We start from the raw sequence: 13,025 nt of genomic DNA on the forward strand, positions 1-13,025 counted from the left end.
TTGACAAGCAACAGTTGGTAGAAGCTGTAGTTTTGTTTTTGTGCATATTTTTATCAGTATGTAGGGGTTGGTAATCATATGACACCGCATCAGAAAATAGCATTTTTTTTTGTCTGAGAGGAAGCCATCTTGAGCCCCAATGGGTCCAGCAGCATTATGAGCCAAGTAGATGAGGATCCATAAAGTAGATCAAGTGACAGCAAAATGGCCACATCAATTATGCATACAGACATGATCTCATAGAGTGGATAAGAGTCTTTGTTCATATGCACACTGTTTTACGCTGAGCGTGTGTGGTGCCATGCAAATGGACACAAGGGACACATTTGTTTTACAGTAATGGATCAGCAGAATAACAATATGTTGCTAAAAAAACAAACGTGATTAATGTTAAGCATTATATTATTTGTTTTCAGAATGCTGTAGCCCCTAATAACACAGTTATGTATTATTTCATTAATTTGTCTCTGATGTGGTTTAATCAAGGGTATCAAACTGAAATATTTGATGAGACTGAGATGGATCTATATGTGTTGGTTATAAATGGGGATGGACACATGGTTGAATCATGGTCCTGACTTCTCTCTTTCTGCTCTTCCACATGTGATGTTCCCCTCATTGTGGGCAGAGAAGACTTTACAGTTTCACTCTGAGTCATTGTCAACCCCTTCCTCTTTTCTAGGGCATCTACAGGGAAATACTAACAAAACAAGTAGTTTTTCAACCATCCTCCCTGGGAGAAATAATTTAAATCCCCATAATAATTATTAATTCTGATCAGTTTAATTTGGAGAGGTATGAGATTATTAACTATCTGTCCTAATTTTCAACTGAACTGTCTGGGAATATTTTTTCTGTCATTTCAGTAAAGAAAGGATTTAAGGCCTGGATAAAGTTGTGTATTACAGTTAAAGATAAACTGAATAAATTATTTTTGGTCATATGTTAAGTCAATGTCAAGTTATTAAAATGTGTTCAAACAATATTTGATCATGCCAAAACTTAGGAAGAGAACCATGAATGCAGTCCCTCACTGCATTAAAATTGAAGAGAAGATACAATGATAACACATCACATTCATGTATCTTCTCTTCCAGACCATCAGTGTGAGGAGTCATTATCAGCAAGGCAATGGACCTAGTGTACCCTACCTTCTCTCTAGAGATGGACAGGAAGAATGATGAGAGTGCACAGAGCAGACAGGTGAAGAAGCCTGACCGGATGGTCTGCCCTGGGCATGGGCAGACCAAAGCCCCCATGGACTCAGACTACCAGGAGGAGCTAGAGAAGGCCACGCCCAAGATCAGATTCAATCTCAACTTTGACAAGTGAGACGGCACATTCACTGAACATAATAACGCATACTGTCCTGTATGGGGACAATTGGTGTTTATAGCCTGATTGTAGTAACACTAATAAGAGTTTTCAAACTGTTTGAGAGGACACAGCTGTCTTCCTCAGGGGGAAGGTTTTGTTAATCAGAAGTTCATTTACAATATCATTAGAATAAGGTCTTTGGGCAAGACCATGTGTATTTTGTTTTCCAATTGAAAAATAAATGCTTTCCCAATACTAAAGTCTAACATGTTTCTTTGTAGGAAAATATGAGGTTTTGAGGAGAACAAAGAGGAGGGGGCAGCAAGAGGTTTGACATCAAGAGGCTGTTTGAGGCCTGGGAATGTGATGAAGCTGGAGGGTCTTGTTCAGTACCTGCATCAGTCCATGAAGAAGCTCTCCAACACTGAGTGTGAGGGAGACTGTGTATTATATTCTGTAGTATTGTATAATTTTTGCATTTTAGGATACCACTTTACATCAGTACTTTACAGCTTCATGTCCACACCCCGGCTACACTATAACCTTAACAATTAACCCTAGCCATTAACCCTAACTTCATGTCCACATCCCAGTTCAACCCTAACCTCAACCCTAACCCTAGAGTGGTTATAAATTGTACTTATTGCTGTAACCGTAGCCTTAACCCTATCCCTAACCCAAGTACAGTGTAAGTACAATGTAACAATTAGTTATTACAATACTTGTAACGCTGTGATTACACAGTTATAAGGGCCCTGTAATGTAACACAGGTAGTCTAGCGGTTAAGAGTGTTGGGCCAGTAACCGAAAGATCGCTGGTTCGAATCCCTGAACCGACTAGGTGAACAATCTGTCGATGTGCCCCTGAGCAAGGCACTTAACCCTAATTGCTCCTGTATGTCGCTCTGGATAACGGCGTCTGGTAAATGACAAAAAAACGAACCTAAATGGATAATATTTTTAGTCCAAGTGTATTCCTTTATACTCCATTCTTTCACCTCCTGCTGTCCTAGATCAATCGTATAGTAAAAACGCCCTGGTGAAGGCTCTACTGAATCTGAGAGACGGCATATAACACAATTCAATTTCTCCTTGACATCTCAGAGAAGATGGGGGACATCAAATAATTTATAAATGTAGCATACACAGACAGCTATTACAAAGGTGAACTTTCATATAACCAGAATTATCATTACTTGATGTTGTTCATCTATTCTACACCATGCTTCTGACAACTCAGTTGTATGTACACAGCCCTCAACCAATGTAATATACAAATAGTCATGTTAGTGTATATGTAAGGCCATGCACTTTCTGATAGTCTATCCTTTCTTTCAAACAGCCCTTCATATTGCCATTGAGAGAAGGAGCACCTATTTTGTTCAGCTATTGATCAAGAAAGGAGAAGTCCATACCAAAGCCTGTGGGAAATTCTTCCAGCCTCATGATGTACCCATCTTCTACTGTAGTTTGGGGAGTGTGTCAGTATCACTGAGCCTTGAACAGTGCCCACCTCTGGTAGGTTTGTAACAGACTCTGCTGCTTGTCAGACATTTAGTCATCCCTCTGAGTGAATAATAATTCCCTTGTTTATGACTTAGGGAATTGTATGAAAGTGTTTTATGAAACCTTACAGAAAGTGTGTTTACATATCCAGAAAATATTTCCAACACAATCGTCACTGTTGTGGTGGGTAGGGTGATAGAAATACATTAAATTGAGGGAAAATGTGTTTTCAGGTGAGTTGCCTCTGCCTCTGGCTGTGTGCACCAACCAGCCTGAGGTAGATTACTTCCTGCTGGAGAACTTCTACCATTGGGTGGAGGGACTCCCTGGGTAACATGGTGCTGCATGCCCTGGTGGTGGTGTCGACTGATAACGCACCAGAGAACACTGACTTCATCACCTCCATGTACGACTACATCCTCACCACGGCTGCCTGCCTGCACCCCAGGTGGAGGCTGGAGGACTTGGAGAACAACTGTGCCTGATGCCTATAAAACTGGCCGCCAAGACTGGCAAGATCGGGGTACGGAAGGAGTCTGATATGGACGAATGTTGTATGGTTGTTCAGCCCACTACTGTATGTAGACCTACTGGAGAACAGATCATTTTGTTGTTTACAAATTAAGCCATCTCATCTTCAAAATGTTGTTCCTGTTATTCGACGTCGGAAGAAAATACATTGTTCCTCCATATGTGTTTATGATAATGTGCTACATCCTTCCATTACACGTTAACCAATTGTTGTATTCCTCCTCTAGCTGTTTGAGAACATGATGCATCGTGAGTTCCAGGAGAGGGAGACCAGACACCTGTCCCGTAAATTCACTGAGTGGGTGTACGGACCTGTCCATTCCTCCCTGTATGACTTGACCTCTCTGGACTCCTACGAGAAGAACTCTGTCCTGGAGATTGTCTACAGCATTTATATAATAAGGATTAAATCATAAGTCCCATTTGGTGCTATAATGCATCTACACATGGTATTAAAATGTGTCTCTCATCCATCCACTGTGTCTGCAGATTTCCTGATCCCTCCCTGTATGCAAATTATTTGAGAGATATTCTTTCAAAATAATATGTATTTATTTAAATACACATATTGATGGCGTGAGTCAATGGTGCTTCCTGTCAATGATTTATGAGTGGCTGGATAACGATTATTTAAATGGTTTCACTGTTCAGCTCCATCTACACACGTGTGCCTGACGACCTCCGGAGGTGGTCAGGAAGATCAGATCACAATGCATCTTTTAATCGTCTAAACCTGTCAAGAAAAGTGGGCACAATCAGAATGTGGACAAGATTAAGGACTCATGTTAGCACCAGGTATAAATGGGGCTCTAAATGCCATCTCCTGTCGTTGTGCCCTTGAGAAAGGCACTTACCCCTATACTGCTCCAGGGGTGCTGCACGGTGGTTGACCCTGTGCAGCTGTGCTCCAACCTCTCTGTTGGTGTGTGTACTGTAAGAAAATGTATTTCAAGAGAGACCAAAAGTAAGATCTACTAGCATCAAAGTGTGATTCGACCCACTGGCCACAGACGTCAATTCAACGTCTATTCCACATTGGTTCAATGTAATTTCATTGAAATGAGGCGGAAAAAACTTTGATTCAACCAGTGTGTGCCCAGTGGGTAGTAGTTACATTTTATTTTAGAATTGCCTTGCGATGCTCCAGATTGAGCCTCTGAACTGGCTACTGGAGGAGTGGGACAGGTTCACTCCACAGATGTTTTTCTTCAACTTCCTGGTCTACCTCTCCGTCTTCACCGCCTACAAGAGGAAGAAGGGAACGGTGAGGTCTTTCTGCATGATCACAATGAGCTACATTATTCTAGCTGGGATCCAAACTAAATTGTGAAAGTGAGCAATTCAGTTTGGATCCAGGCTAACATCAAATCAGTGTTGCCAAAATGCTTTCCATAGAAACAATATTTAAAACATATTTATAGTAGGTATAGTAATTTATAAAGGGATAAGACAGTATTAAAAGAAAAGATAACAAGCTAAATAAATCTTCAAATACAACTAAATTAGAACACAAGTACTCAATCAACATAGTGGAGATAAAAACATAGCAAACAGAAGACATAGAAGGCACAGTGTGGGGATATGTGTGGATGAATTGTGATGGAAGGCGTGGTGTGCGTTTTGGTGTTTGAATAAGTGTGGCCTTAAGTGAGTGAGAAAGGAAATGGTTGCATATCCCAGAACCAACATGTGTCTGTGAGCAGGGGTTGTGAGAGAGAGCTTTCAATTTTGTGCAGATGAAGGATATACAGTGGGGAGAACAAGTACACAGTATGTGCATGGAGGAATGGGCCAAAATACCAGCAACAGTGTGTGAAAACCTTGTGAAGACTTACAGAAAACATTTGACCTGTGTCATTGCCAACAAAGGGTATATAACAAAGTATTGAGAAACTTTTGTTATTGACCAAATACTTATTTTCCACCATAATTTGCAAATAAATTCATTAAAAATCCTACAATGTGATTTTCTGGATTTATTTTTCTCAATTTGTCTGTCATAGTTGACGTGTACCTATGATGAAAATTACAGGCCTCTCTCATATTTTTAAGTGGGAGAACTTGCACAATTGGTGGCTGACTAAATACTTTTTTCCCCCACTGTATATATATTGAGGTGACAGCATTGGAAATGCTTTTGGTGGTTAACCTGCTTCTGTTTTGTGGGTGGCACTGTGTGCTGTTTTCGATGGATGGGTCCTGGCCTCTCGGGGCCCTAGGGATCCGGAGGGACGGGGGTGGGATGCCGATCACTGGGATGACGGCTCAACTTGGGATGGGGAGGGGCTTTAGCGGGGGAATTAGTGGAGAACAATTGGAGGGTTACTTAGTAGCAATGCAAATATCATGGTACAGCTATATGGACACTCAATCATTACGGTATTTTTTATTGGTAAATTTACAAACATATATAATGATAAATAGACTTTAAACTTGTATCTCATTATGGTGTATGGTGAAATAAGTGTAGCCAGTTATAATTGTAATGGCTTAGCAGATAATAACAAAAGAAGAACAATATTTACATGTCTCAAAGAGAAGGAATATAATATCTATTGTTTACAGGAAACTCATTCAACAATTCTAGATGAAGTTGTGTGGAAAAAGGACTGGGGGGGGGCGAAATATACTTCTCCCATGGGCAAAGAAACTCAAAAGCGGTGATGATATTAATTAATAGTAATTTCGATCCGAATGTGCAAATTGTCCAAGGTAGATTGATTATTTTAAATATGTTATTGGACCATAAACAGATATGGCTCATTAACCTTTATGGACCAAATAATGATGATCCACAGCTGGTAGAGCACGGACGGCACTTGTAACGCCAAGGTAGTGGGTTCGATCCCAGGGACCACCCGTACACAAAAAAATGTATGCACGCATGACTGTAAGTCGCTTTGGATAAAAGCGTCTGCTAAATGGCATATTATTATTATTATTCTTTGACAATATATAATAAATTATCAACCCTGCAAGCAATTCAAGACAATATTATTATGGTGGGGGATGATAATACTGTTTTAAATAGCTCAATGGACCGTAAAGGAAATCACACCACAAACAATCACCCTCATGCTCTTAAGGAAATCGTGAATGTCATGGATACATTAGAACTAGTAGATATATGGAGGCTTAAATATCCTGATCTAGTGAGATATACATGGCGGAGACTCAATCAAGCTAGTCGTCTTGACTTCTTTCTTATGTCATTCTCGTGGGCACCAAAAGTTTAAAAAGTGTTGATAGGGGACAGAATGCGGTCGGACCATCATATAATTGGCATATACATTACTCTTACTGAATTTCCACGTGGGCGAGGATATTGGACATTTAATCAAAGCCTATTGGATAATAATTTATTTTTAACTAGGACAAAGGAATTTATAACTGATTTTTTCCAACATAACATAGGTACAGCAAACCCTCTTATTGTATGGGACGCCTTTAAATGTGCCTTTAGAGGCCATGCAATTCAGTACTCATCTCGAAAACAAAAGTAATTTAGGTCAAAAGAGTTTATACTAACAAAGGAAATAGAAGGTCTAACAGAACAGATAGATGGCAATAAAAACTGTAACATAGAGGCTCAGAATAAATTAGAGGAAAAACAAAAAGAAATGGAGAAACGTATTCAAGAAAGATCAAGTGTAATATATTATAAAAATAAAGCAAACTGGATGGAATATGGGGAAAAATGCACCAATTTTTTTTTTAAATCTTCAACATAGGAATGCTACCAAAAATAATTTAATGAAACTGGTTACAATTGACGGAGTCACCCATGATTTACCAAATTATATTTTGAAGGAGGAAACAAAGTACTTTAAGCATTTGTTTTCGTTTCAGTCGCCTCCATCTCCTCTAACTGAAGCTAATTGTAGAGATTTTTTTCTATTGATAATGTAAAATTAACAGCCATACAGAAAGACTCATGTGAAGGTGAAATTACAGAGGAAGAACTTCTGGATGCAATTAAAGACTTTAAGTCCGGGAAAACTCCAAGATTGGATGGCATACCAGTCGAGGTATACCAAACCTTTTTTGATATACTAAGAGGACCGTTATTAGCATGTTTTAACCACTCCTATGTAAATGGTAGATTATCAGACACTCAAGAAGAAGGTCTGATTTAATTATTACTGAAACAGGATACAAGTGGAAAATATAAAGGTCCAGTCCATTAAAGAAATTGGAGGCCCCTTACACTTCAGAGTTGTGATGCAAAAATTCTAGCAAAATGTATAGCGCATAGAATTAAAAAGGTATTGTCGGAAATTATTCATTCTAATCAGACAGGTTTTTTTACATGGAAGATACATTGGAGATAATATAAGGCAAGTACTGGAAACAATAGAACACTATGGAAAATCTGGGAAACCAGGCTTGCTATTCATAGCAGACTTCGAAAAGGGATTTGATAAAGTACGACTGGGGTTTATATATAAATGCCTGGAGCATTTCAATTTTGGAGAATCTCTTATAAAATGGGTCAAAATCATGTATAGTAACCCTAGGTGTAAAATAGTAAATAATGGTTTAAAGTTTAAAGTTTTAAACTGTCAAGAGGAGTGAAACAAGGTTGTCCACTATCGGCATATCTATTTATTATGGCCATCGAGATGTTAGCTATTAAAATCAGATCCAACAATAATATCAAGGGATTAGAAATCCAGGGTTTAAAAACAAAGGTGTCATTGTATGCTGATTCATGTTTTCTCTTAAATCCACAACCTGGTTCCCTCCACAGCCTCATAGAGGATCTAGATACATTTTCTAACCTCTCTGGATTACAACCAAATTATGACAAATGTACTATATTACGTATTGGATCACAAAAAAATACAATATTTACATTACCATGTAGTTTACCAATAAAATGGTCTGATGGTGATGTGGATATACTTGGAATACATATCCCAAAGGAAATAAATGATCTCACTCCAATACATTTTAATAGAAAGTTAGCAAAAATAGATAAGATCTTGCTACCATGGAAAGGTAAACACCTGTCAATTTGTGGAAAAATCACCCTGATTAACTCTTTAGTATTATCCCAGTTTACCTATTTGCTTATGGTCTTGCCTACGCCTAGCGAACAGTTTTTTAAATTATATGAGAAAAATATATTCCATTTTATTTGGAACGGCAAGCCAGACAAAATTAAACAGGCCTATTTATATAATGAATATGAATTCGGAGGACAGAAATTATTAAATATTAAAGCATTAGACCTATCACTAAAAGCTTCAGTCATACAAAAGTTATACTTAAATCCGAACTGGTTCTCTAGCAAATTAGTAAGATTGTCTCACCCAATGTTCAAGAATGGCCTTTTTCCCTTTATTCAGATTACAACCTCTCACTTTCAGTTATTTGAAAAGGAAATCATCTCCCAAATATCACTATTTCTAAAACAAGACATAGAAAGTTGGTTGCAATTTCAATTTAATCCTCCAGAAATGACAGAACAAATAATGTAATAAATATTGTGGTTAAACTCAAATATACTAATTGACAAAAAACCTATTTTTTTTGACAAAATGTTTAAAAAAGGTATAATCTTCGTAAATGATATCATCGGTAGGACTGGTGGAGTTATGTCGCACATGCAGCTAACAAAAACATATGGAAATGTCTGCTCTACCCAAATTTACAACCAAATAATTGCAGCTTTATCGCAAAAATGGAAGAGGAAAGTGGAAGGGGGAGAAAGTAAGGAAATTGTCTGTCGGCCTTGCATTAAAGAACATAATTGGTTAAAGAAAACTGTGATAAATAAAAAAGCATACCAGTTTCATTTAAGGACCAAAGGATTGACAGCCGTCCCATATAGATTGCAAAAGAGTTGGGAAGAGATTTTTGACGTACCGATCCCATGGCATAGTGTTTATGAACTGATACACAAAACGACACCGGATTCAAAACTTAGAATCTTTCAATTTAAATTATTATATAAAATTCTTGCTATCAATAGAATGTTATTTATATGGGGGATACAATCTTCCCAGCTCTGCAGATTTTGCTGCGAAGAGACAGAATCATTAGATCATTTGTTTTGGTACTGTCCATTTGTAGCTTGTTTTTGGACACAGGTCTAGGAATGGCTAAAGGATTGCAATATTTACCTGGAGCTAACCTTGCAGATAGCATTACTGGGTGATCTGAAAAGTCATAGTCAATCAATCAATAATATAATAATACTTTTAGCAAAATTGTTTATTTTCAATTTATCTGTAGAAACAATGACAATAGAAAGGCTCAGAACTTTTGTAAAACATCACAGTACAGTTGAAAAATATATGGCAAATAGAAATCCTATATGGATGGTGTTAAGAGATAGATGGATGGTGTTGGAGTTGAAGGATGGGACTAATAACAACTAACAACAACTAATAACAAGATAACTAATAATGTAAGCATTTACTGTGTCCATAATAAGTATATAGGTTGTAGGTTGGGAGCTTTGTGAAAGAGCACAGTTAGAAAGATATGGCAAACCGGATGGACATCATGAAAATGATCGGAGAGGTTGAGTGTAGAAGAAGTTCAGGAGAAAAAACAAACAAAATATAATTATTGTAAAATTGACTGTGTCCATAAAATGTATATAGTAAGTATAAGCTGGAAGTAGAGGCCTAAGCATTGTTGCTCACTAGTTTACTCCAATTAGGGAAAGGGTGGTGGGGTTGGAAAGTAATAAAGGGGAATATATAAAAAAAAAGGATATGTACAGTGGGGGAAAAAAGTATATAGTCAGGGGATCATACTTAGGCAGCCTATTGGCACTCGTTAGTTGTGGGATCTTGTTCCGTGAGTAGGCTTGTTTTGTGTTTAGCCTTAGGACTTCATGTTTCGTTTGTTTTATCAGTTTAATAAACATGTACGCATTTCACGCTGCGCCTTGGTCTGACCCGTCCTTAAACGAACGTGACAGTGTATATATATATATATAAAAACATGGGGGATTGGAAGTGATGCAGACAATTACATTGATGGAAGTTACAATCTATTTGCAATATTAAGCTGATCTACCCCTAAAAAAAATTACAATAAAATAAAATAAAATAAAATTTTCACCTCAGCTCAATTTCTCTCACTCTCTGATATCCAGCCACCTTTTACTCTGGAGCATACCAGACAGTAATTCCTGCGTCTAGTGGGTTAGAATTTTACAGCAGTGGGAGCCTGCCATTTCTTCACAGGAGGGATGTGAGCATGTGTGATGTGCTTTTTAATTAAATTAGGATTAAATGTCAACAAAACCGTATTCAAAAGTCTGGTTTATCAAATGTTTTCTTTTTCTATCCCAAGATATTAGACTTGAAGAGAAAACGTCCAAGCCTGGACACTTTGCTGATTGATGGATTAAGTGAAACAAAATCACTCTCCATACACACAAATTATTTGATAAGATTATGTATCAGCTGCCTCTGCATCGACTGTAATAACATAAGATAATTTAGCAATAATTAAGAGATGGCCATTGGAAGAGGTTCTGATTAGGATGACACCACATCTTCCAGAATGCCTTGCAAGATTGTGGGCTACACACACACACCCCTCTACTGATACAGAATGTATAATAACATGCTCAAGTCAGAACGGTGCAACACAGTACTAGGCTATATTTGATCCTAAAATCTCAGGATATATTTTACATGCTTTATGTGTGAAAGCCATCCTAAGCCATGCCATGTTGCTCATGTACATTTATTGGCCTACACCGAGTCTCTGGAATACATGTCCTAGTCACACTCCTATAGGGAAGCTATAGGATTCATTGCCACAGGGTATTTACAATAAATGTATGATTGGCACATCATTGGTGTCATGACCGAGCTGTAGTTATAATCCACAGTTCCTTTGATACTCTGTCTATTTTTCCCTTTGTAGATGATCCTAAGCGATAACTTGCGCTTTCTCTTTGTCTACGTTGTCTTCCGCTTTGGGTTTTCAGCAGGTATTTCATTTCTCTTCTGTCACTTTTGCACACAGGGACACATAAACACAGCCCGTCATTGGCTCATGATTTCAAAATTAATCTGTTTATTCTTCCAACACCATCAAAGGACCTATCAAAATTGCAGATGACAGTACCCTCGTACAATGACACTTCTAAACCACTGAAAACAATTGAGACAGTATAAACAAACAATATGATTTATATTAAAAAACAACTGTCAATGGACCCGAGTAAAGCATTCTCGGTCCCTCCACAGCAGTGGTGTTACAGACTTTGGTTTTTCATTTATATTTTGAGGTTGGACTTATTTGACACCTACAGAGTTGACAGAAACTGGTTGCAGTGTCAGCTCTTGCGCACCTTCTCCCAAGAATAGGCAGATAAGAGATGTCACAAAAATGTATTGTGGTGCACAAATGCCGTGCACCTAGCACACACCACAGTACAAAATAAAACACACAAATGACAGTTATATTTCAACATACATGCAGAGAATCGACAAAAAACTGGTTGCAGTGTCAGCGTTTACGCACCTGTCAGGGCACAGCAAACCACTAAGTACATGGAAACAATACACCATCATAAGCCACAGGCTGCGTAGTTAACCTAGCTAGCGAGCTAAATAAAACTTAAAACGCCTCCTGCATGGCAAATATAATGATATACAATGAGAATTGCAGCAAAATATATTAATACAAATTACAACTTTTCTTCCACTTTAATAACATATTTACAGGTTTTTAACGCTTAACAGTAGAGTAGCAGATGAAAACATACCTTCTCCCAAGGATAGGCAGACGAGAGAAGACGATAAAAGGGTTACCAAGCCAATGGTCCAAACCAACCAACGATGCATTATCAAACCTGACATTACACACTTTTTTAAACATGAGATGATACAGTTTAGTGCTTTTACATAAAATAAAATGACAGCAACCCAGCTGTGCTAAAATAATACACATACAATTAATGTAAATTCATCAAAAAATAAATGTATCACCTCTTGAGGTGACCCATTGACCCAGTCCTCTCTACTATATCAAAATAAGAGTCCTTTGTACATCTCCTTCAAAATAAAATGCCTGTGCATAATCTAGGGCAACAACATCACTCTGCTACATTCACCCCCACTGTTTTACGATAGATTATGGACACTAACTAAACCATTACCTTGAAGGTAACAAAGCAAAGAAAGAAAAACAATTATACACCCACTCAAGGCAACTGTGCAACTCTGTGTAGTCCCTTAATTCTAAACCCAAAAAAAGTCAACCAGCTCAAAAGCTATCCAATAATGGATTAGGAAAGACGAGGTAGCTAATCTCTCATCCAACCATAGAAAACATGCCATATACATTGTCATACATATGGATTACACCCAAAGTTACAAATAATATCTGAAATAGCAGACAATCACAATCATAAAATATTTCAATAGTCTCAGAACAATTCTAGAGAGGTCAAGAACAACAAATAATAATAATGAGGAACTATCCCACTGTTACTGCGAAACCATGAAATGTTTTACCCTCTGTGTGGACATATACAAAAGTATGTGGATACCCCTTCAAATTAGTGGATTCGGCTATTTCAGCCACACACCCGTTGCTGTATAAAGTCGCGCACACAGCCATGCAATCTCCATAGACAAACATTGGCAGTAGAATGGCCTTAATGAAGAGCTCAGTTACTTTCAATCTGGCAC

General features: G+C 37.9%; 1 pseudogene; it reads left to right on the plus strand.

The window, feature by feature from the left end:
• LOC121574536 overlaps positions 1-13,025 on the plus strand; it is a 60,777-nt pseudogene that overhangs the window by 5,882 nt on the left and 41,870 nt on the right.

Source organism: Coregonus clupeaformis, chromosome 9, assembly GCF_020615455.1.
Source record: "Coregonus clupeaformis isolate EN_2021a chromosome 9, ASM2061545v1, whole genome shotgun sequence".
Lineage (NCBI taxonomy): Eukaryota > Metazoa > Chordata > Actinopteri > Salmoniformes > Salmonidae > Coregonus > Coregonus clupeaformis.